The following is a 22272-nucleotide window of genomic DNA, read 5'->3' on the forward strand; positions in this document are numbered from 1 at the left end:
TAAGAAGAGCACTTTCTATATGTACCCCACAGAAGTAGGCGAAGACTGTGGAAGTGTCTGGAAGCAATGTGTCAGAGCCATTGATGCTGGAGGGAGAGCCATTGTTAGAGAGAACAAAAATTGTTCTTGATTGCAATTTTTTTGCCATTGAAAAAGATGAAGGATTCATTTTTGATTTCAGTCCAGATTCACCTGACCTTCACCCCTCCCATTAATCAAAATTGTCTAGTACCACACCCTCCCACAAATTTTGAAAATAAATTACATCAATACTTATTACTTACAATAACATAATTATTTACATTTAATGTTATAATATGTGCATGTACTATTGGTGGCCTTGGACTGTTTCTTCTAAAGGAAGACAATAGCAGTGGTCAGTCATGTAAATTAATAATGAACAAATTTGTTTCTCTTTTGGCGTCGTCGCCATCTTGGCTGTGGCCTTTCCCCTAACCTGTCCCACACTAAAATTATATGCATTATGACATGTTTAAGTTACTCACATGTACCTGATCTCCTCTCTGTTACTTCCTCTTTAGGAGGATCAGTCTGCTCCTCAGTCTCCTGATGGAGCAGACTGATCCTCCTGAACAGAGTCTGTGGTCTCTAATAGTTTCCATGCTAGCTTCAGGTAATTTCCTTCATACTTACGTCTTTTCCTAATTACATCTTCTGTCAGTCAAATTGGTAAATGTACATCTAAATGTATTATGTACCTTTTTAGTAAAATTTATATCCAATTTTTTGTCTATACAAATCAATATAACACTGTAACTGCATGTTGTTTGTCATACTTTCAGTCTCATCTAAATATATACAAATACATGTACCATTAATGTATACTATACATTTTATACCTTTAAATCTTCAACCAAACTATCTTCTTAGCATGTGACAGTAAAAACTGAAATTATTTTGGCATGCGTACCTTTTACATGGACTTCAATTGTCTCTTCACCATTCTCAGCCTTTTTTCAAAAAGTAACAGAAACAACATGTGCTGGAATATACTTACTTTATACGCAGCCAATGTTGCACAAGCTCATTGGTCAGCTGAAGTAACACCCATTTTATAGCTCTGTATAAGATCTTTATCCCTTTTGACAAAATATCAAATGATATACAAGCACACCAAACGTTCATAGCTTGTTTTTTAAGACAATCACTTCATGAGTTTCACTCTACAAATGGGATCAATCAACGGTTTTGATTAGCCATTGAGAGCCACACATTTGTCCGGATCAATCACTTCTCTCTAAGTATAGCACTCAATAACCAGAAGCTTCCCCATTTACTTCTTTTACTTTTAGCATAACTTTCTGCAGGTGGTCCATGTATGTTGAGCATACAGTTGGCGTCAGAGTTTTCCAAAGTGTAGCTATACCACTAACAAGGGAGTCCAATTGTTTCGGCTTATGGTGGGTGCGAAGAAAGTATTTTAACAACCCCCATACATTCTCTATAGGATTGAAATCTGGACTTTCTGCTGGCATTTTCCACCAATTGATGTAATGATCCTCAAGGTATGATTTCACAAGGTGGCTAGTTACTTGGGATCAAGGACGGGTGTATTTGGGGTTAATAATGATAATGCTGTATGTGGGGGCGATAGCTATGTCTTTTTATTTGTTGTGATGATGTTGGACCAGGGAAAGGAAGAAGCGGGAATGCTGATAGGGAATTTTATACCAATGGTGGCGATCGTTAGGGTAGCTGTTTTATGGGAGGCAACCTCAGGAGGAGAAGGGGTAGGGGTGGACCCCAATATCTCGCTTCAGAATCATCCCTGAGGGATAGGGGGACACCCTGGAGGAGATATAGAGGCGATAGGCCGGGTGGTGTACACAGAGTATAGTTATATATCATTATCTTGTCAGAAGCAATACTCACCATCAGGGAAGTGGCTGCTAATGAAAGGAAGCAAGCCTTCCCTTAGAATAGTACGATATCTTCCTCATCGAGTCTCTTCTGAATTGACTGAATTGAACAGCCTTTAGTTCTTAAAAGAACTATTCGTCTTGTTTCAACAGAAACTCTTCCCATTTTGTTTTCCTCCAATAATGATTATGGAAAAGTTATCCGTCCCTTTTGACACCAGTGCTCACATTTGGCACGTGTTTAACGTGGCCGTGCACAATCGCATGCACGTTCAGCATGCGCTGACGTGCATAGTGATTCTTTACAAGCACCAACTGCACCTCGTGCTGGAGATCACGCATGTAAAAGTAAAGTTATAGCTGAGCAATACTGTGCACAAGATCAAAAAGGGAGTGCATATAATCTAAGGCAATGCTTTGATGAAAGCTGAGAAAATTGGAAAGAAGAAAGTAACGTTTAACATCAAAAGTGCCAACTTTATTTTGCTCCACTTCTACCCATTGTGTATTGGTTTCATTTATTTGTTGTGAGGATCATCAGGAGGGTATATGCAAGCATTATTGTTGATTCTACCTTTGTGCAAACAACAGAAACAGCCATACTCACCATTAAAATGTTTTGTATTGGTAGCTGCAGCTTTGCCTGGGAGATCAAAAATCCTTATGATGATCTTTGTATTAATAATAATTTCTGATGAGCCTAGCTGCAATGATATGACTCCCTCAAGTGCAGCTATGCTACTTACATTTGGTTGCAACATGAAATTAATGTTTGGGTTTTTTTTTCACCAAACCATAACAAAGCAACTATAACATATCGCCTTTCGCACACTAGTGTGGGAGATACTGGTCACCATTAAGTGTCCTAGCCAAAAACTTCCTTTCAAAGATTTAGAGACGGGAACTCCATCTGTTAGTAGAATTTGACCAGTATTGTGATGAAATGACAAAAAACGACAAGGAGACATAAAGTCAGCAAAACCCTTCTCATTGTTGTAATAATAATTATGTCTTGAATATAGCTAGCATCTGCATTTCTTTTAAATGAATGTTGGAAAAAATTATGTTTCTCTATATTAAAAACATAAATTCTTACAAGAGCAACTGTCTCTTACCATACAGTTTGATTCAATTGGAAGGACCAATAAATCACAGATTGTACCTTTTCAACCTTCGTTTCTGCTTTTCTTGCCTCCTTCATCTGATAGCTGCATCTCATGGCAATTTGAACAATAATGATATATAGTGCACTCATTAAACTCATTCATAACTTTCTTAAGGTGATAAAGGTTGGAAGGACATTTATTTGGATTGGGACAATGTGCCTCCAAAGCCATACAGTTATGATCTAGCTGAGAAATTTCCACCTGGTATTAATGCCATGTGATCCTTATATCACAGATGATTTGATATGGCAAACTGCTTCATTGCATACCAACTTGTCCACACATTGATCCGGTTGCCTTCATACAATGGTGCAGATTCGCATGGCATCTGTACACAAATCATTAAACTGCAATGCATACTTATTATTATTCACCTGTTCAAGGATTTCGACCTGTTGTAGTTTGATCAGTAATTCCTACTTCAAAGTGCAGTCACTGTTATCATAAGTGTTTAAACCTAAGTGTTCAACTGTTATTATGATTGCAAAGACAAAAATTTACAAAGATGTATTGTATCATAATCATACAGCTTGCAATATCACAATCATTATTGTCATGAGCACCATTGTTGTCAGCACTGTTAGATACAATATCTGATTGACATTTATAATTCAAAGAAAAATGAGTGCTATGGCCGTAGTGTCATTTGCCACTATTGTATTGCTTTAACTGAAATTGTGTTATTAATTCATTTGTATAGCATTCACTAGCAATATCCGATGGGTCAGCAACGGGTGGAAAAGCTGTATGGAATTCCCAATTATGGGAATTTTTTGGAAATTTAAAAAATTCGAAATTTTCTGAAAATTCCTAAAAAATTTTAAAAATTCCCGAGAATTCCTAAAATTTTTGAAAGGATTTTGTGGAATTTCTAGTGTATTAAATGCTAGAATAATCTAAAATTTATTCATTTTAACAAATTTTACAAAGCAACTTCTCAATTCTGTCATGAAGCCATTTATAACTCTGTTCTAAATGAACCCATAACATACTCATCTTGGGCATCATTAGATACTACTGCATGGGTTTATATTAAATCCAAACTCAAACTAATAAAAAAACCACATAGAAATCAAAAAATCAATTGAAGAAAGCCACTTGGAGAAAGAATTAGCCATGTTATTAATTAATTTATTAATAGTAGTTAATTAATCAAAAGTTATTAATAATTATAATAACTATTAAAAGTTATTAATAAAAAAGATCAATTAATTAGTCAAAAAACCCAAAAATATCCGGAAGTACTTATTTATTTTTATTCATTTATTTATTTCAGAAATTTACAGTACACATTAATAGAGAGAAGCAGTGATTAGAAAAGAGAGTCAATAGCAGTACTGAGGGTAAACTGAGGTATAACTCAGAGTACCAGAAAAAGAAAATAATAAAAATAAGAATAGAAATTAAACTAATAAGAAAGACAATAATAATAACAATAAATAGTACAATATACTACAAGTAGTTATAGAATTTCTATAAATTTCAAAGAAATTCCTCCAAAATGAACTAATTCTAAAAATCCTAATGGAATTCCTTAAATTCCACTATTCCCAGAGACCTGTACGACAATTTCCACCCATTGCTGACCCCTCGGCAATATCATTATTTTCATTCACTACTACAAGTAAAACAATAATTGTACAACTACATTTGAAGTTACCATCAGTTAAGGATACATCTCTTAAACTACAATTAAGCTCATTGTCACTAGTAGCACTAGAGCTAACCACATGATAGTCACTACTGTCACTATCATTACTGTCTCCTCATTAAATTTAATTTTTGTACCTAAGTACATGGCAATAGACATTATTACAATGTTTTACAGACAGAGCACAGAAATCACTACTAGACAAGGGTAAATGATAGTTAGAAAGAGTATCAAACTGCACCATGATAGCTGGAATATGACAGCGTCGAATTAAGTCACTTGAGACCTGAAGCGTGGGTGTACCTATTAAAAGCACATGTAGAAGTTTACATAAGGAACAGTGGAGAACACTTGAAGAAGCCTTAGACATCATACTAGTACACTTTATAATGTTGCTGAAGCTTGTTATGCAGTTCAGCTACAGCAGAGACTCCAAAATAGCCAGTAAACCTTGCTGAGCAAACTAGGTAGTCATTTTTCATACTCAGCCACACTCAGTATGCGGGAATGACCAAAGATGCACAAGAAAGTTCTACGCGGTCATATTTCAGCTAGCATGGTGCAGTTTGACACTCTCTCTAACTATTATCCAATCTTGCTACTACATGTATCAGGCTCAGCACATTCTGGTTTTGCATTTTTTGAGCCTTAAAAGTAGTACAACTGCTGTTGCCCCAGAGTGGTCTCTTAGATCCAGCTCTCTTCCTATGCCTCAAAATAGTAGCTTTTTGATCTGAAATGGGATTAGAAGGGTATTTACTATACTTTGAAGTAAATTCTTTCATGAATTATCTGTAATAATGAATGATTTCCTATTCTCTACAGTGAACCTGCAAAATGATCAATTGTTCCATATGCACATGATCATCAGTAGTGCGAGCATATAAAGGAGACTAAAAAAGCCTGTTCAGAGCTAATTTTAGTGCATTAAAGCCACAGTACAACTTAGAGGGCTTAGAGTAACGTTGGACTCTATTTTTTGCTGTTACCATATAATTTTCAGTATACTATGTTCAGCCCAAAGCCACAGTATAACTTAGAGGGCTTAGAGTAACGTTAGACTCTATTATTTCCTGTTACCATATAATTTTCAGTATACTACGTTGAGCCCCAGGCTGATAGTTACTATAGCCAACAGTCATGTCGAAAGAGAAATAGATCAGGCTGCCTTGTAACAAAGCTAAAGTCATGGATCATCATCGATTTGAAAAGCCAATAGATGGTAAGCATTTTTAAAATCAGTATAGACTATAGCTAAAAAAAAAAAAAAAAATAGTAGTCATGAAATAAGAATCATAGTAATAATAAATTTTACTCCTATTTTTCAGTTTAGTGAACCATTCCACTTGAGAAAACAAGTGAAATTATGAACAAGCACTCAAGTATTTGGAAACGGAGAGTGAAGATAAAGTGCAACAAAAAGATTTGTGTATAGGTAATTTAATAATTTGGCGATCAAAGGGTAAACCTTATCAGGTAAAAGTTCTACAAAGTCATGGCAAGCTGCAAGAATACATACACGTACCGTCGTTTTGCACAAAACAAATGACACCAAAAGTAATGCTAAGCGATGAAGATGTATTTGGCAATAGAGAGAAAAGTAATGAACTATTGTCCTTCACTTTAAAACAAGCTGTTATAGAAACAACTCACTTTAAAGCAAGCTGTTATAGAAAAAACTGAAGATATAATTGAGTTTAAGAGTAGCTTAGATGACACGAAAGCTAATGATACATGTAAAATTGGATATTGTGACTGAACTCCTACAGTGACAATAATTTTATTTTAGATGATGGTGCAAAATCATTACCATGTCATTCACCTGGTTCACTTTGTACATTGCCAGAAAATAAGGGTGAATATCAGTTTTCACTACTGTGATTGTCATAAATTCTTTTTCATTTATAAAGATTTTAGATTTGGCATCAGAGGTAGTTGTAAATGGTAGATAGATGTATTGTGTAACAGTATAAAGTCATAAAATTTTTTATAGGACAGGACACTTTTAAATTTGACACTCCACATACTTCTAAAATAAATACTAATAATATTCCAGAGCCTGAAAAAACATTCCGACATTAGAAATTTTCCAATAATTTTGCTTAATTTTTTATCCTATCTCTGTGTTACTCTACTATTTTGTCTGAACATAATTTTTGAAAAAAACTATATAACTTGTCCTACAGCAGTGTTTCCCACAATGCTTGCAAAATATGCAACTGCTTCATGAGCTGACAAGGACAACATTGCAGTATTTTTTGAATACATGACATTTAAAGCAAGTGTTAAAGTTTTAAAAAAACTGACTTTAATCAAATTGAGCTTAGAATAAATACACAGTATAAAAACAAGTATAAGTATCAGAAAGAAACTATTAACATAAAGAATTCATTTTTTAATTTTAAAAAAATTTGGCCCATGTACCTGCATTATATATAGTAGAAGGTTTTTGCTCCAATTTTTGAGCAATTTGAAAATTTGTAAAACATCAAAATTTGATTGGCATCTGCTCCAACTTTCTACAGAGCACATGGGCAGCTGTATAAATTAGATCTATTGTAGGAGGGGAATTATTGGTCACAAAGTGTGCTGAAAAGGTTCGGAGATTTGTATGTGTTATAGATGTAGTACCTGAGATTGACGGTGTCTCACAAATGACTTACTTGCTACTGCTAATTATCCGTACAGTCAGTCTTGGTATTGGGTGCAAGTAATTTCTACAATCCTTTATATGTTTCCAGGTGGCTCAACCATTATATTACAATTATAACCATTAATAAAGTTAATTTTGATATTAGGGCCTAATGCCTGTCTCCCTTTGACATAGGCTCACACAGCTTAAGTAGTTTTTTATAATATTATGTGAATGTTCTATTTTTCATTTTTGATGAAATTTGGCCAAATTAGGGCTTAATTTCGGGGCAAATTTACAAATTGGTCAAAAATCCAAATTTGTAAGTTCAGACTTTTTACACAGCATAAGAAAATGTATGTGTATCAGGAGAAATTATTCAAATGAAGACATTTCTCCTTGCAATTATTGTCTAAATACCCTACACTGTACCACGTTTTAGCCACAACTATTGAGCTACAAGAAGCTGTTGACAATCATGCCAAAATCCTGTGGGAAACTGTCTGTCATTTTAATTAGATGGCAAATCTAATTAAGCAGTGTTGAGACACAATGTCTGAACATTGTTTGAATGTAATTTCAGACTCTGTATGACACTTTTACTTTACAGAGTTTCAAGCCACATAAATCAATGTCAGAGCCAATGGTATTTTTTATATTTTAAGATTTTTAATCATTATTTTTTACAGAAAAGTGTTAGATGTTTTGACTATCCTTTGGCAATTGATTTTAACTCTATAGCAGCTAATAACACCAAGTGGCAAACAAGTGTGGGCGCTGCTATTGGCTTGCAACACCAAGCGGAATCTTGGACACTATGGGGTGCCATTTGTAAAACAAAATTACTATAGCAACATGACTTTTGCACACTTGCACATGTGTCATACGCATCGCACATAATGATTCAATATGATTCAATGCTCTTGAATTTGAATATCTCTCGTTGTTACTTTACTTAGTCTTTTTCTCTCTCTAACTTCTCGCTCTACTCCCTCATCTTGCAAGTGGGATATCTCCCATTCTTTTTATGCTCTCTAACAGTTGCTTCTTCTACTTTGTCATGTCCTTCTACTCTTTCATCCGTCAGTCAAGCCTTTTGTCCTCGTCAGTGATAGATAATCCAACATAACAAGCTTTTGTATGACTTTGTCTAAATTCTTTCTTGATTATGAAAGATGTGAATGGAAAGAAGTGGATATAGATAGAGTGACCTGTTCTAAAGATTCTGCGAAGCACTATTGTTCCGCTATAACTGAAATTTCTGATTTGACTTCCTGTTTTATGCCTAGTGTTGTGATGGAAGATAATGAATCAGTTATAGTTAGTGATATAATGTCTAGTGCGGAGGCTTTAAACCTGAGTTAGATGATATAGTTCACAAATGCACTGTCAAAGAAGAGTCTTTGTTGAGAAGTTGTGGTGCATCAGTTAAAACATTACAATTTTTATTAGCAGATTTGTTTTTTAAGCATGCTAGGGATGACTTGGATGAGAATATCTGCAATTTTTGGAGTTTTAAGAATGACATTATATTTGAAGCAGAAGGATGACGGCATTATAGATAACTTTAAGTATTCAATTATTTCTGTTTCCAAACTAGAGAAAACGGTTCAAGAAATTACGTTGCAAATGCCAGAGACTGCAGAGATGATTACTGGAGTTCTGCCGTCAAACGGTATTAATGTTCAACGTCATAGAATTAGGAAGGCTTTTTACCCAATAAAAGCAGTGTTAAGCTGGCACAATGAAGTTAAACATCACACCTACAGTGTTCCAAGAACAATGTGATTATGTTGTATAGGTAAGCTCAGATAATAAGATGTTATTCTTTTTGGAATTATAAAAGTTGACAGCTTCTATATTTAGCAGCTTTCTTGATTACATTACAATAGTGTTTTTTAGTTAGGAATTTCTATTTTAGTTTAGCTACAGTTATAATTACCACAAACTCTTTAAAAATTTGATACTAAGTTTAAAATTGATGAAGTATTAGAGTGAAATTGTTATAAACCTTATGAATTATTGTATCGATGTTTGAGAATTTAAATAAATAAAGAAAACCATTGCCATCCTGACCTCGCTATCATAGATCCCAGGCTCTTGTTAGTAGGTGGAAAATTACAACTAAGTAGGAAAAAATTTTGAGAATAAATTTTAGTCGAAAATTTCAATTAAATAGTTATTTTGAAATTTAGAACACTGTACTGATAGTTTGTTACCTATAGCTAATCATTGTTTCAATACAGTTTAAACTTTTTTGAGATGAAATTTAGTTTTAGTTACCTGAAGTTAGTTTTTATTAAAGAATATTATCTAGTTGGTTTTAAATCTATTATTTTTTTTAGTTAGCTATAGTTTCTTTAACTTAAAGAAAAAAGTCTAAGCTAAGAGCATTTTTGTTCTAATTACAGTTAAACTAAGACAACACTACCATTGACATACTGTGCACAAATACGTTGTGATTATGCTTTTATTACCTTGCAGATGAAAACTATGAACTGATTCGGTGATTTAGAGTGATACATGGGGGAATCGATAGATATTCAAGATTAGTGGGTTTTTGAAAGCAAATACTGACAATAAATCAAGTGCAGTTTTAAATACTTTTAAGCAAGCTGTTTAAGCATATGGCTTGCCTTCTCATGTTCGCAGAGACAAAGGTAAGGCAATATGGCTGTAGAACAGTTTATGCTGCAAAAACGTGGCATGGCATTCATAGATGGAGTATGATCGTTGGCAGATAAGTGCACAATCATAGGAGAGGATGTGGCGTGATGTATTTTGTGCAGTTACACAACTCTTAAATCGCCTATTCTATACCATGGAAGAAAGTATCCTTTATATTTGCAATGAAAGCCATTTGTTTGCATTGCATTATGTTTCTGCACTTCGAATAAACCAAGCATGGAATGTATTTATATCTGGCTGATATCACCACTCCTTAAGCAGCTGTCATCAGAGAACACCTAAGCAACTTCATACAAAAGAATGGTGTTCCTTAATCACAATGGTGTTCCAGCATTGGACTACACTGCCCCAGTAGACACAGAAGAGTTTGGCTTTGAAGATGACTTGGATGACATGCAGTCAGATAATGACACTGTTATATGTCCCTGTCATCAGTGTCCATCATGATACAGACGTTTTAAAATCGTTGGTAAACTCTTTACAGGAATCTGCAAATTTTGGAATGAAAATATATCTACAGACTGTGGACTACGTAAATATGTTTTTGGTTTACTTCCTGTTTTGTTACCTATTTGCAATTTTCACCTACATCATCGATGTGTAATAATAAAGCACACTTCTAATTCTTTAAAATTAACAAACCAGCAGCTGGTTCTAGAGCTTTATCATTATTATTGCCCAATAAACTGCTAAAGAACTGGTGTGTAGATATCACTGCATTAGTGGTCTCAAAGGTACTTGCTAACAATCTTAACAGTTTAAAAATATTTCTATAATTGATTTCACCACCTTGCATGTACAACTGGGTTCCTATTAAGACATATGAAGGTTCTCTTTACCTTCTACTGCTTCTAGAATAGTTTTAAAAAAGTATCTCTATGTTCTTTTGCTGTTAGAAAGCTCATATCTTTGTTCCGTGTGCGAACTGCCACTTTGTTTGCCGTGACTACACCCACTCACGTAGTGTGGGCGGGTGGTTGCTAAGGCTTGTTATTTCTCCAATACAATGTGTATAGAAAAAATGAAGTGTTGACATACAATCTAATATATATTGCACATGGGTGAAATCATTTATAGGACAACAAGGGGGCTACGCCCCCAGGTCGTAAAAACTACCACTGTTTCACTGCAGATTAATTGATATAAATAATGTAAATTAATCCTTCAGCAGTTGACTGCATGGCTATACTCAAAATCTCCCATATTCAACCTTTCAGCTGCATGCTAGTGGCATTTACATAACTATACTTGAGGGCCAAACAAATGTAAAACTACAAATTTTGATACAGACTTGCAATCAACTTGTATTATTGCTGAAGTGGTATAACTTAACACCAAAATCACTTCTCTTAAGTCTTATTGTGTAAACCTTTAGAACTCTAGAGCTAACACAGATCTAAAACTCAGTCCTAGGCTTTGCAACAACAAAGACACAGCTGATAAGTAATGCAAATCATGCAGTTTTAAGCCTGTTCTTATCTTGAGCATTGTAAAAGCTGCCTATTCCTGGCTAATTATGTCCTTTCTCTCTATTCACTGCATGTAAGTTTAGATAAAGATAACTAAATAAATAGTATGTATGTTGATGCCTGCAGGTCAAAAATGGGCCACAATGAAAAGTTTATTTGAGATGTAACAAAGAATAAATGTAACAAAGCAGAAATGAACGAAGCATATAGTAACAAAGGATAAATGTTTACTAGCACAGCTGTTCCTTTTTATCACAAATCCAGTCACATAGTCAATCTCACGAATGGAAATGAGTGTGAACATGGCTCCATACCTAGTAATAGACTTATAATGATATATTCTCTGAACAAAAGAGCTTCATCTCTAGGATTAAAACATCGTCTCCACAGGAAGTTGAATAATCCTTTTTTTCCCTAAACTTAAAGAAACTGGTCATTTCATCCTTATTCATAATAAAAAATGATCAGCTCTTTGAGGCACCTTATGACAACTTTCTTTCATCCATAAATACCTTTGATATACTATATCCCAGTTCAGTTTGGGATGGAACTGGAAGCAGCTGCGTGGAATTTGAAAATGTAGGTACGTCACAAAAATGACGCATTTTAATGTACATAAACACATTAAATTTATATGCTTTTAGGAATCTCTACTCAATGAGTGATATTTTACTTCTGGGCCCACCTTCCATCCCCAATCTCCATTCTGTTATAATGAATAGAATCAAGGGTTTTATAATTTTTCATACTATGTACCACAACACTTTTGTGGTTTTGATATTAGTATACTGTAATAATTATCTCTGACTTTCCCAGAAGACACATCATGATCAAGTGATCAAGTACATGTATAAATTTGTATGCCTCTACATGTACATGTCTAATACATCATTATGTAACACATACGTCTAATCTCTGCTGATTTGAACCCATTTTTAATTATATCTGGATTGGCTTGCATGTAGTTGTAAAACAACTGAAGCCATTGTGCCCCAAGAGGCTTCATGCTAGAAAGCTTTATGTCTAATGTAGAGCTAGGGTTTTCATTGTTCTCAAGGGCTTTACATACTTTGAGTACCACTCAATGAACTTGTTCCTCATGAAGTCCTTGCAAAGTTTGTTCACCGATATGTCCAATGGCTGTAGCCTATTGGTGCAATTTGGTGGCACATGTACAAAATGAATGTTATTTTCCATTAAAAGGTCAATGGTAGACTGGCACATCTGAACTATAAAAACATCAAAAATGGCCAAGGCTGGCTGTGGAGATGCGACATGGCTTTGTGGTAATTGGGACCTAATCTTCTCAGTGTATCGCACAATGACTTTAGTAATGTAGTCCTTCATTGTGCTTTCATTTGCCCAGTTGTTTTCAGTGTGGGTAATGTGCCAGTCTGCTAGAAAAGTAACACCGTTTGGATGACAAGCTGGAGTTTGCCCACTATAAATTATCTGAGGTGGTAAAAAATCTTCACTGAGTGATGCTCCAAATACTGCAGTAATTTGTCTCTTATCACCCAATCCCACAATTTCTACGCTTCTCAAACCTGATTGAGCCAAAGTCCAGGATTACCCAGGCACAATAGATATTCCTGTCTGGTCTCAATTGATAATCAATGGACTAGGAATGTCCTCCATTACTACCGTCGTCTTTATATCGGAGAGGAAGTTTTGTTTTAAATGTTCAAAGGTGTCACCAAGTTCATGGACTTTTGTTGAACCTCTTTGTTTAAAAAACTTCATCCTACGTTTGTGAGTTTTTGTGTTTTGTGAGGTCCATTTGGCCACCAAATTCCTTAAGAAAGAATTGGTTGTGTCTTATTACGACACCTTTACCAATTGCAATGACAGTTGATTTTGTCACAACTGCTCCAATGTTCATCTGTGCCCTGATGAAGTCCTGTACTTCATGGTCCATATCTTCCCCATGGACAATGGGCCTACCTCGCCTTCCTTTTGGCAGTGAAGTCACTGTGGAGTCTTCATTGTCACAAGCCTCTTCATACTTTCTCTTGATACACCTCACAGTGCTCTCATTTACTTTATATTTTTTGGCAGCTTCAGTATTACCATGCTACCATGCTGAGTGGCAAATGCACCAATAGCGACACGTTCTTTATCTGTTAGCTTCTTGTAAGGACCTTGACCTCCTTGTTACTGCAAATCATTGCTGGCTATGATGCTGAACTAACCACACCTATTAAAGTCAACAAAATAGGTGGAGACTCCAGAGAGAAGCTGACGCAACTGAGTTCTGTTCTGAAAAGAACTAGTTCAAGCAGACCAAGGATCAGTAACAAGAACACTATAGCCAAGCGCTCTACTTCAACATCGCGCCCTTTTCAATTAAAGTCATACCTCTGTATTTATGGTAACTAGGGTTGCTATTGGTTAGCATTTGCGAACATAAGTCGTCCCACGGTAATAATTTTTCATCAAAATTATTTAATATTAGTAAAAGTAATATATACCTGTGCTAAAAAGTGTTTTGTTCTTTCAAAATTGCCACATTTCAGAAGGGATGTTAACGTAACTAATTTGAAGCCTGCTGTAATAGCTATCTGTTGCAAACCAGCATTAAAGAAAATTTTCATTAGTGTCTCCTGGTGTATTTCTTCAAAGTATACCAGTTCCCTGGCATAAGCATTAGCTTCTTGAGTGATTCCCCATTTTTTGTTTCATTGCTAATAGATGTTGATAGCTCTTACCATCTGCTGCCAATAGTACCCAGTTTGGTGATCTCTGTGACACAATTCTAGCAAATTTTCTGTAACATAATGTTGTGTCATCACTATCAGCATTCTAATTAATGAGCTCCATGTAATGTATTTTTGATGGGTCATTACTCTAAGCTGTATAACGTGCTTTAAAGTAATGATTGTCTCCAATCACGATATCATTTTCTGCTGATGCTGTTTTAATTAACAGGCAGGAAAAAACTTCTTTAAAAAAATTTGTCTCTTTCAAAAAATATAGACTGTTTCTGAAAAATAATTGCCTGATGTGTGCATAGTGATGCTGAATTGATACATGTATTTGTTCTATACTTGATGCCAAACTGGTGTTCAATTGCCTCACAGCAGGAGTTTAGTGTCATTTTGGATCCTCCTTGCCCAGTTTGTGAGGGAAGCTAGATGGTGATTTTCTGTTTTCTACAGGGAACTTGGGATCTGGATACAGTTTGTACTGTATCTACATTGAATGAAGATATAGGCAAAACAGGTTGAGTTGTAAAGCAATAATTGGGTTTGGGTTGCACTAGCTGGACAGTGGTACCATGATAACTGCGATGCTGCTGTCCACTGTATACAGCAGCATGAGACTGTAGCATGTCAAAGTTGTCAACAGAGGCAAAAGTAAATACATCTGGTGACAATACTTCCCATACATCAGTTTCTCTCTGTTATAGCGCATGATGTGTGAGAAACCTATCTTTTGTGTCTGCAGATATGACGCAATCCAGTCGATTTAGTATTCTTAAGAGCTGTCTTGACTCACCATTTTATTTCCACAGCATTTGCTATGAGATGATGTATTGGTGTTGCCTGTCTTGGGTTTGACGTATTACTATTAGCACAAAATAAATCTGACAAATCTTTTTTAATTTCCTAGTCAGTTTTGTTTCATTTGTTTCTTGATTGCAGTATGTGGCTAATTTTATAAACTGTAATAGCTTGGGATTCAGTGCTTCAGTGTGCTCATCAATTGACAATAGTACCAAGGTATCGTCAAAGGTGATCTCTGATAGTCTGTTTATTTCCTTTTTATAAGATTATTAAATAAATGGCCACTCTCTTTCACTGTACTATTCATATATTTGTTGATGAATAATTAACAATTACACTATTTTGTTGCTTGGCTACTCCTAAAGCCCATGAGAGGCTAACCATAATAATTATCTCGAACTCTTTTATACAATTTTGTATCATACTTCCAATGTACACACTTACACAACATATACTTGCTTAAATGGCAAGGTTCAATAACCACCTGTTACTAAACTTAATGACACTTTTCCATTTCTATTACATAAGACTCAGGTGTGTTCGTAACTTTTTCTCCTGTGTAGTATTCACTGAATACTGAAGAAACAATTGATAAAAGTAAAGCCTTATCCTCTGGATAATTTTTTCCCACAAACAAGACAGCATCAAGAACTGAGCAGGTGAGTTTGTCATCACTATGCTCTGCCTGTGCAAGTGCCCATGTATCAGTATTATCAGCAAGAGAAGATTAATCAGCTTCAGCAGTAACTATTGCTAAGTGTAGCTTATAGCAATTTATGCATAAATGATCTGTTCGGTTCAAACTTAAATAAAAATTGTTGTCAATTTTATTAAAGTCATGAGCAACAAATTGAGCATCAGGGCTATGATGAGTAAAAACAGTGCCTACTTTTGGAGTAGCATTGCATTACAAAAGGCACATTTTTGGGGCTTAAAATTTTTGTAAATGTGACTGTAGTGTAGACTACATAACAGAACTGTATGACTCTCTGTATTAACATCAGACACTCTTTTTATCTCTTAAGAGGTGCAAAAAGAGCTTTAAATACCTTTTGTTTATTTGTGGTACAGCCTGGATACATACAATGAAGTCTCAACTCACTGGTGTTAGTCCTCTACCACTTTGGAATATACTCGCTGCTGTCTAAGTGATGCTCTGCTTCTAGTACTTCCTTACAAGAAATGCTAATATCAGTTGGAGCTTCTGTTTGTCTAAGGTGTCTCTGTATAAATGGTTTGATTTGCTCATTGCATGAAGACCTGTATACCATATTTTTGTTACACTTGCTACCGCACACAAGAAATTATCTCTGTCATTATTAAATTATCTATAAAGAGGTAGTTTAATTTTAAAAATTATTTTTAAACTGAATCTTTATAGGACAACTACAAATTTTAGTATAGGTAAAGGTTGGACCTTATTCTTTGGAAAAATGTCATTAGTATTGATTTTTTTGCTAAGAAACGGATTTGGAGTCTAACTATTGCCATGAGGTTAAAAGTCACATGCTTGGTAATATCTTTCCTAGCTTTAACAACCATGTGGTATTACAATATTACTGTGTGGTATTACAATATTACCATATGGGCTGTAAGTGCTACTATGAATACACTAAATTGCATGAGCTTAGCCACAACCATTAATTTATTATGACTTTAATAAATAAAAAACTGTATTAAATAAGAAAATGTACTGTTGTCAAAAAATGAAGGAAACAAGGGGGGTTAAGTTCAATCATAGCAATAATTGTTAGTTCAATTATTAATAATTAACTGTAATGAATAAAAACATTATGATTCATAAAAATAATACAAAAATTTCAACCCTACTTTGCAGAATTTTATGAAGAAGTATTGATTGCTTTAACATGGCAAATTTTAACGAAAGAATGACAACCCAAGTGCTTAGTTCCATACTACACTAGCATGGCCAGTCCAATGACAATCATAAGCAGTACATAGATTAATTTTTAATTTTGTATTATGATACTGAATCACAAACATTAAAGTATGCAATAGCAAAATATTTATTCTATAATTTAGATGTTTTAATTGTGATGACAGTAATTTATTCAATCAATAATTACTGAAAGGCTAAGTTACATCTATCACAATATTTATTATTAAATTACATCATTGCAATGTATAGAGACCAATCAAGAGGTATATAGTATATATATATATATGCAGAGGCAGATTATTCTTTAAATTAAAACTCTATCGACATTTTATTAGATTATCATTTTCTGCAATGTAGGGTTGAAATTTCTGTATTATTTTTATGAATATTTTTTATTGATTACAGTTTATTATTAATAATTGAACTAATAATTATTTATATGATTAAACTCAATGCCCTTGTTTCTTTCATTATTTGACAACCCTACCTTTTCTTACTTAATAGAAATTTATTTATTTACTTTTTGTCATACTTTCTATTAAATTTTATTAAATAATAATCCTTTGTATTGATAATTGTAATTTTTTCCTTAGGTTTCAGTTCATAACTGGAAGAAAAGAATTTTGAAATAAGAAATATGCATATGAAGACCTCAGTACTGCATTATAATGAACAATTTTCATACAATCATTTTTTTGAATTTTTCAATCCTTATGATATTATTCATACCTTAGCTCATAATTATTAAACATTATTGACCATGCATTACTAAAATCTATTTCCTGTTCTGAAACTAATTGAACTTCATTGAGCTTGAGTTTACATTTATCTGCCAATTCCCACGCACAGCTCTCAACAACTTTTTTTTGAACATTCGCAACTATTTTGTGAAAAGCACCTTAGTTACAGACTTACATTAGCTATCAAAATATTTTCTTATTTGGTGGTAGTTTATGGATTATGATGAGCACAATGCAGTTCCTTCTCCTCCACCTGTAGATCTAGCTGGAGATGAAGGACCTCCACCACCACCTCCAGGAGGCCAACCACCACCACCAGCACTACCATTAGCTGGAGGAGGCCTGCCACTGCCAGCAATACCACTAATAGCTGGAGGTCCACCTCCTCCAGCAATACTTTTAGTTGGAGGCCCACCACCTCCAGCATTACCTTTACCTGGAGGCCTGCCACCTCCTTGCCCTCCATTCAGCTCCACCTGTAGTAGCGTGATACCCTGAAATGGCAGCTCTGCAGCAGCAGAGGCTCAATATCACTTGGCAACTGCGCCAAGTAAATCGTCAAATTGTAAGATTTAGAAATAATCTGCAGTACCACTTTAATCACCTCTCTCTCCATTTTACTTTAGTACAACAATCTTCAAGAGCCAGACCATCAAGAGGCCGCAGGGGAAGGAGGACCACTTATACAAAAAGCTATAAATTTTATTAATTAAGTGTAAATAGATAAACTTTTTCCTTAAATATAACACAATATAGATTCAATTATCTTTCAGCGCAAAACCAAAGTAGAAATTATGATACAACTCCTCAAATAGTGTTCAACGAGGCAAAACAATTCGAATACTTGAGCTTCAATCTTCCTACAATGCGATTTACATAACTTATAATAACGAGTAAAGAAAATACTTACTGTGGCCATAATTAATGAGCTAAATAATCAGAAGAATTGTAGCCTTGGATCATATTCTATAACACAATAATAAGAAACTAAGGAATCTCACAATATTCTATCTTACAATGTATTCAATTGCTAAGACTATGACAATATGAAACCTGTGCAGCTGGAAACTGGTGCGTCATTCAGTGTGAAAGCACCACAGATAAGGAGCCACAATGAAACATAATTTTACGATGATTATTATTTGAAATTAATTTAGTTACCACAAACGAAATTAGACAATAGCCTTAGAAATTCACCAAGCTATGAAAGTATTACATTACATCTTATTGTTGAATCATTAAGTCACTTACAGCAGTAAATACCTTAAAGCAAAGTAAGAAAGAAACATCATCAACAGCAAGCAATGTAAACACACAGGCTATATGTGCTATACTAAATATGTACATGTATTTGCATGTGTTTGTCACAAACTTAAATTAAAAACCACTAAAAAATACATCTGCTCACAAAGAGGAATCACCTTTTAAATGTATTAATTCCAAATCTGACCTTATTCTTTAACACCACATTGCAGCCCTTGCGTAAATATGTACCTGTGTAAATTATAAATGTGAAATTATATATTGAGTAACAAATTAAGAATAGCATACATGCTTTTAGCAACAATTAATATACACATATGACATGTATAGCTCCACAATGCAAATTAAGGTCTTATTGAATCATACATGTATATGTACATACATGTACACTGTACAAGTAATTTAGACATACACCGTTCAATTTGCCAACTCGTCATCCTGAATTAAGTTTCTTTTACGAGACCTGCATTGTGGAAATACACAACACATGAATACATTCCAATTTGCAAACAATTATTTTTGTATTGTTAATGAGAACGTGCATGCACAAGATGCATTGGCTAGCATTCATTTATATTGAGTAACGAAAGTACTGACTATGGCCATTATTAATGATATAATCATCAAAAGAATGTGCAATATGTAACCTAGGCTAGAATCATAACTTATAACATATTATGTAAGACGTCTCACAATACTCTCCATCTTACTACAAATTCCATTTCTAAGACCGAAACCTAGACAGATGTAAACTGGCACCTCCTACTGCGAGATACAACTACTGATTAAGGAGCTGCAACAAAAAATTAAGTTACATTTAATTAAAAAAATAAATTTAGTTACAACAATCTACATCCAGAAATGCCTTTAATTATATTGCACATTTAGCAATGAAACGAAGTTTTGCTGAATCAGCAAATCATTTCCAGCTGTAATTACCTGTAAAGCATAATAATAGAAACATATCAAAAGCAAGGAATGTAAACTCACAGGCTAATAGTAACAATACTATAATGGTGAGCAAACTTCATTACTAATCACATCAGCTTTTATAGTCCTTGTAACTCCATTATTCACACCATAAATCAAACTATGAAAGGAATAAATTGCATGCATGATAATCATCAAACGCTACAAGTAAAATAAATGCACAAATAATCCTCTACATGTACAATACACTGTGATAAACATGTACATGCATATGCATGATATACCTTATGTTTGTAACAAATATACTTCTGAGTCTCATTCCAAGTCAGACTTCACTCTTTAACACCACATTGTAGTCCTTGTGCCTAGTAAGTACCTGTAAAAAGTATGAATGTGACATACTTCTAATAATAATAATAGTAGCATCTACAATGTTTCTGATTAGATAATACATGTATGTGCATGCATGTATTTTTGACATAATATTTCTTACTAATGCTATCCTTAGTCAGGATACTTTCATGACCTGCTTAATAAAAATAACAGAAAATAAATGAAATAAACAGTTTCCATCACCAGGGACATCAAGAGTACTATTAGGAACTCTTTCATTTGACAATGGTGTTGTTGGACTACCAGGTAAAATTCTAGCACCGGTGACAAATTTGAGATTTAAAATGTCACACCACTTTCTTTGAAATTCTTCATTACCAGGGTAATAAACAGAATCCCATTGTCTCCTCACAATATCTGGGTTGGGAGGCTCTTCATAAGTAAAGATGACATCATCTTTTTTTGGATTATTTGTCTTTAATTTAATGCTTGAGAGTTTTATAAATACAATCAGACTACTACTACAAATGGTCATTTTTTACAACACTTGGTTTTATTATTTTTTGATTTACACTTAATGTTTGAGAGTTTTATAGATACAATGAGACTACTACAACTATCATCATCTTTCACATTAAATGAATTTTTGGTCTTCCAAATTAATTGAAACAATTAATACATCTTTTTTTGAACAAGGCAATACCAAAGCAGTATTGTCAGTACTGCAGTCTACATCAACTTTTCTTTTATGGGGGCAAGGCTTATTTAAAGCATTATTGTCACAAATTTTACTCTTTTTGGGGCAATTAGACTTTTGTAAATCAGTACTCTTACGTTTATTGCTACTAACGGTACTGTTACTACTACTTTGTACATGACTTACAGACACCTTGGCATTCTTACTACAAGGTTCACTATCATAAATTATACCAGTTACTTGAATCTTTCTATTCTTTCCTTTCGTTTTCTTGATTTGAGGTAAGTCAGTCTGAAATTTACTTCTGAAGCGGTTAATTTCGTTAATGCACGGACTACTAACTTTAACAGAGAGAGGATCAAATGATATTAAATATAATCCTTGTAATGTACGCAAACAAAACAATGCAAAATGATATGCCATACCATCCCCAAAAACATCAATCAATAAGTCAATAATGGCTGTATCTAATGAGAGGCCCTGACATTTCTGTAAAGTAATAGCATAAGAAAGTATAAGGCGAAACTGTTTTCAATGTATATACAAGTTCTTAGATAGCATAAATTTAGATATAACCCTTTCTATTTCAAAGGTAAATCAATATGATCAAATTTGATTGATATGCGTGTAGCATAAATACCCATTACTTCACCAATGGCACCATTAACTAGTCCTACAGTCATATCAAACTTACGTCTTAGCATTACTTGACAGCCTACTGCTAAAAACAATACAGTTTCTAAACCAGCTGTTTTGCTTGGTTATTTTTTTTAGTTTCTCTATTTTTTTCTTGTTCTTTGTCAGATTTTGCTGTGCTGCCACTTTCATCAACATCAACACATGCTAATTCAATTTTCTGTTTCTAGATTTTCTAACATTAATTCATTGATTTTTTGGCAGGCATCTACCTTAAAAAATGAGCTAATTGGAGGATTTGTTCCTTCACTTTCCAATTCCTTTTATTTTTCTTGTATCAAAACCTTAAATATGCAACTCTTAAGCCTATCAATAGTTTCATCTGTCAGACAGCCATGCCTAACAGAATCAAGCTTCTTAAAGTTTCGTCTCCTTTTTTTCGCTCATTGATTGTTAGTTCATCATATTCTACTGTGTCTTTCCATGTGTTAACTGTGCTCCAAGTCTAATTTTTACTAGTTTGTTGCTAATTTTGTTAAATACTGGTCTACCATTAACTGGTGGCAATTGTAAGAGGTCAGCTACAAATAAAATATTTTTGCATCAATACCAAATATATCTTCTAAGCACATGTGTAAGTATGCTTGATTTAGATTGGATACCATAGATACCACGTCTACTATTATAATTTCAAAATTTTTAAGTGTCATTGTTATCCTTTTCTGAGCTTCTTTATTCGAAACCCAATATCCAGCTGTCTTTCCCTCATGCTCTATTGGTA

The 22272-nt window shown here is 34.1% G+C and overlaps 1 long non-coding RNA gene across 1 annotated transcript; it reads right to left on the bottom strand.

Annotated features, from left to right (window-relative positions):
* Positions 1–19079: 19079 nt before the first annotated feature.
* On the bottom strand, positions 19080–19688 carry LOC109581134 (uncharacterized). Its single transcript, XR_002184527.1, has 3 exons — positions 19606–19688; positions 19308–19358; positions 19080–19126 (listed from the first exon to the last, which is right to left on the bottom strand). It is a non-coding gene; the product is annotated as an uncharacterized LOC109581134 (long non-coding RNA).
* Between the last annotated feature and the right edge of the window lie 2584 nt (positions 19689–22272).

Source organism: Amphimedon queenslandica, unplaced genomic scaffold, assembly GCF_000090795.2.
Source record: "Amphimedon queenslandica unplaced genomic scaffold, v1.1 AMPQUscaffold_13459, whole genome shotgun sequence".
In the NCBI taxonomy this organism is placed as follows: Eukaryota; Metazoa; Porifera; class Demospongiae; order Haplosclerida; family Niphatidae; genus Amphimedon; species Amphimedon queenslandica.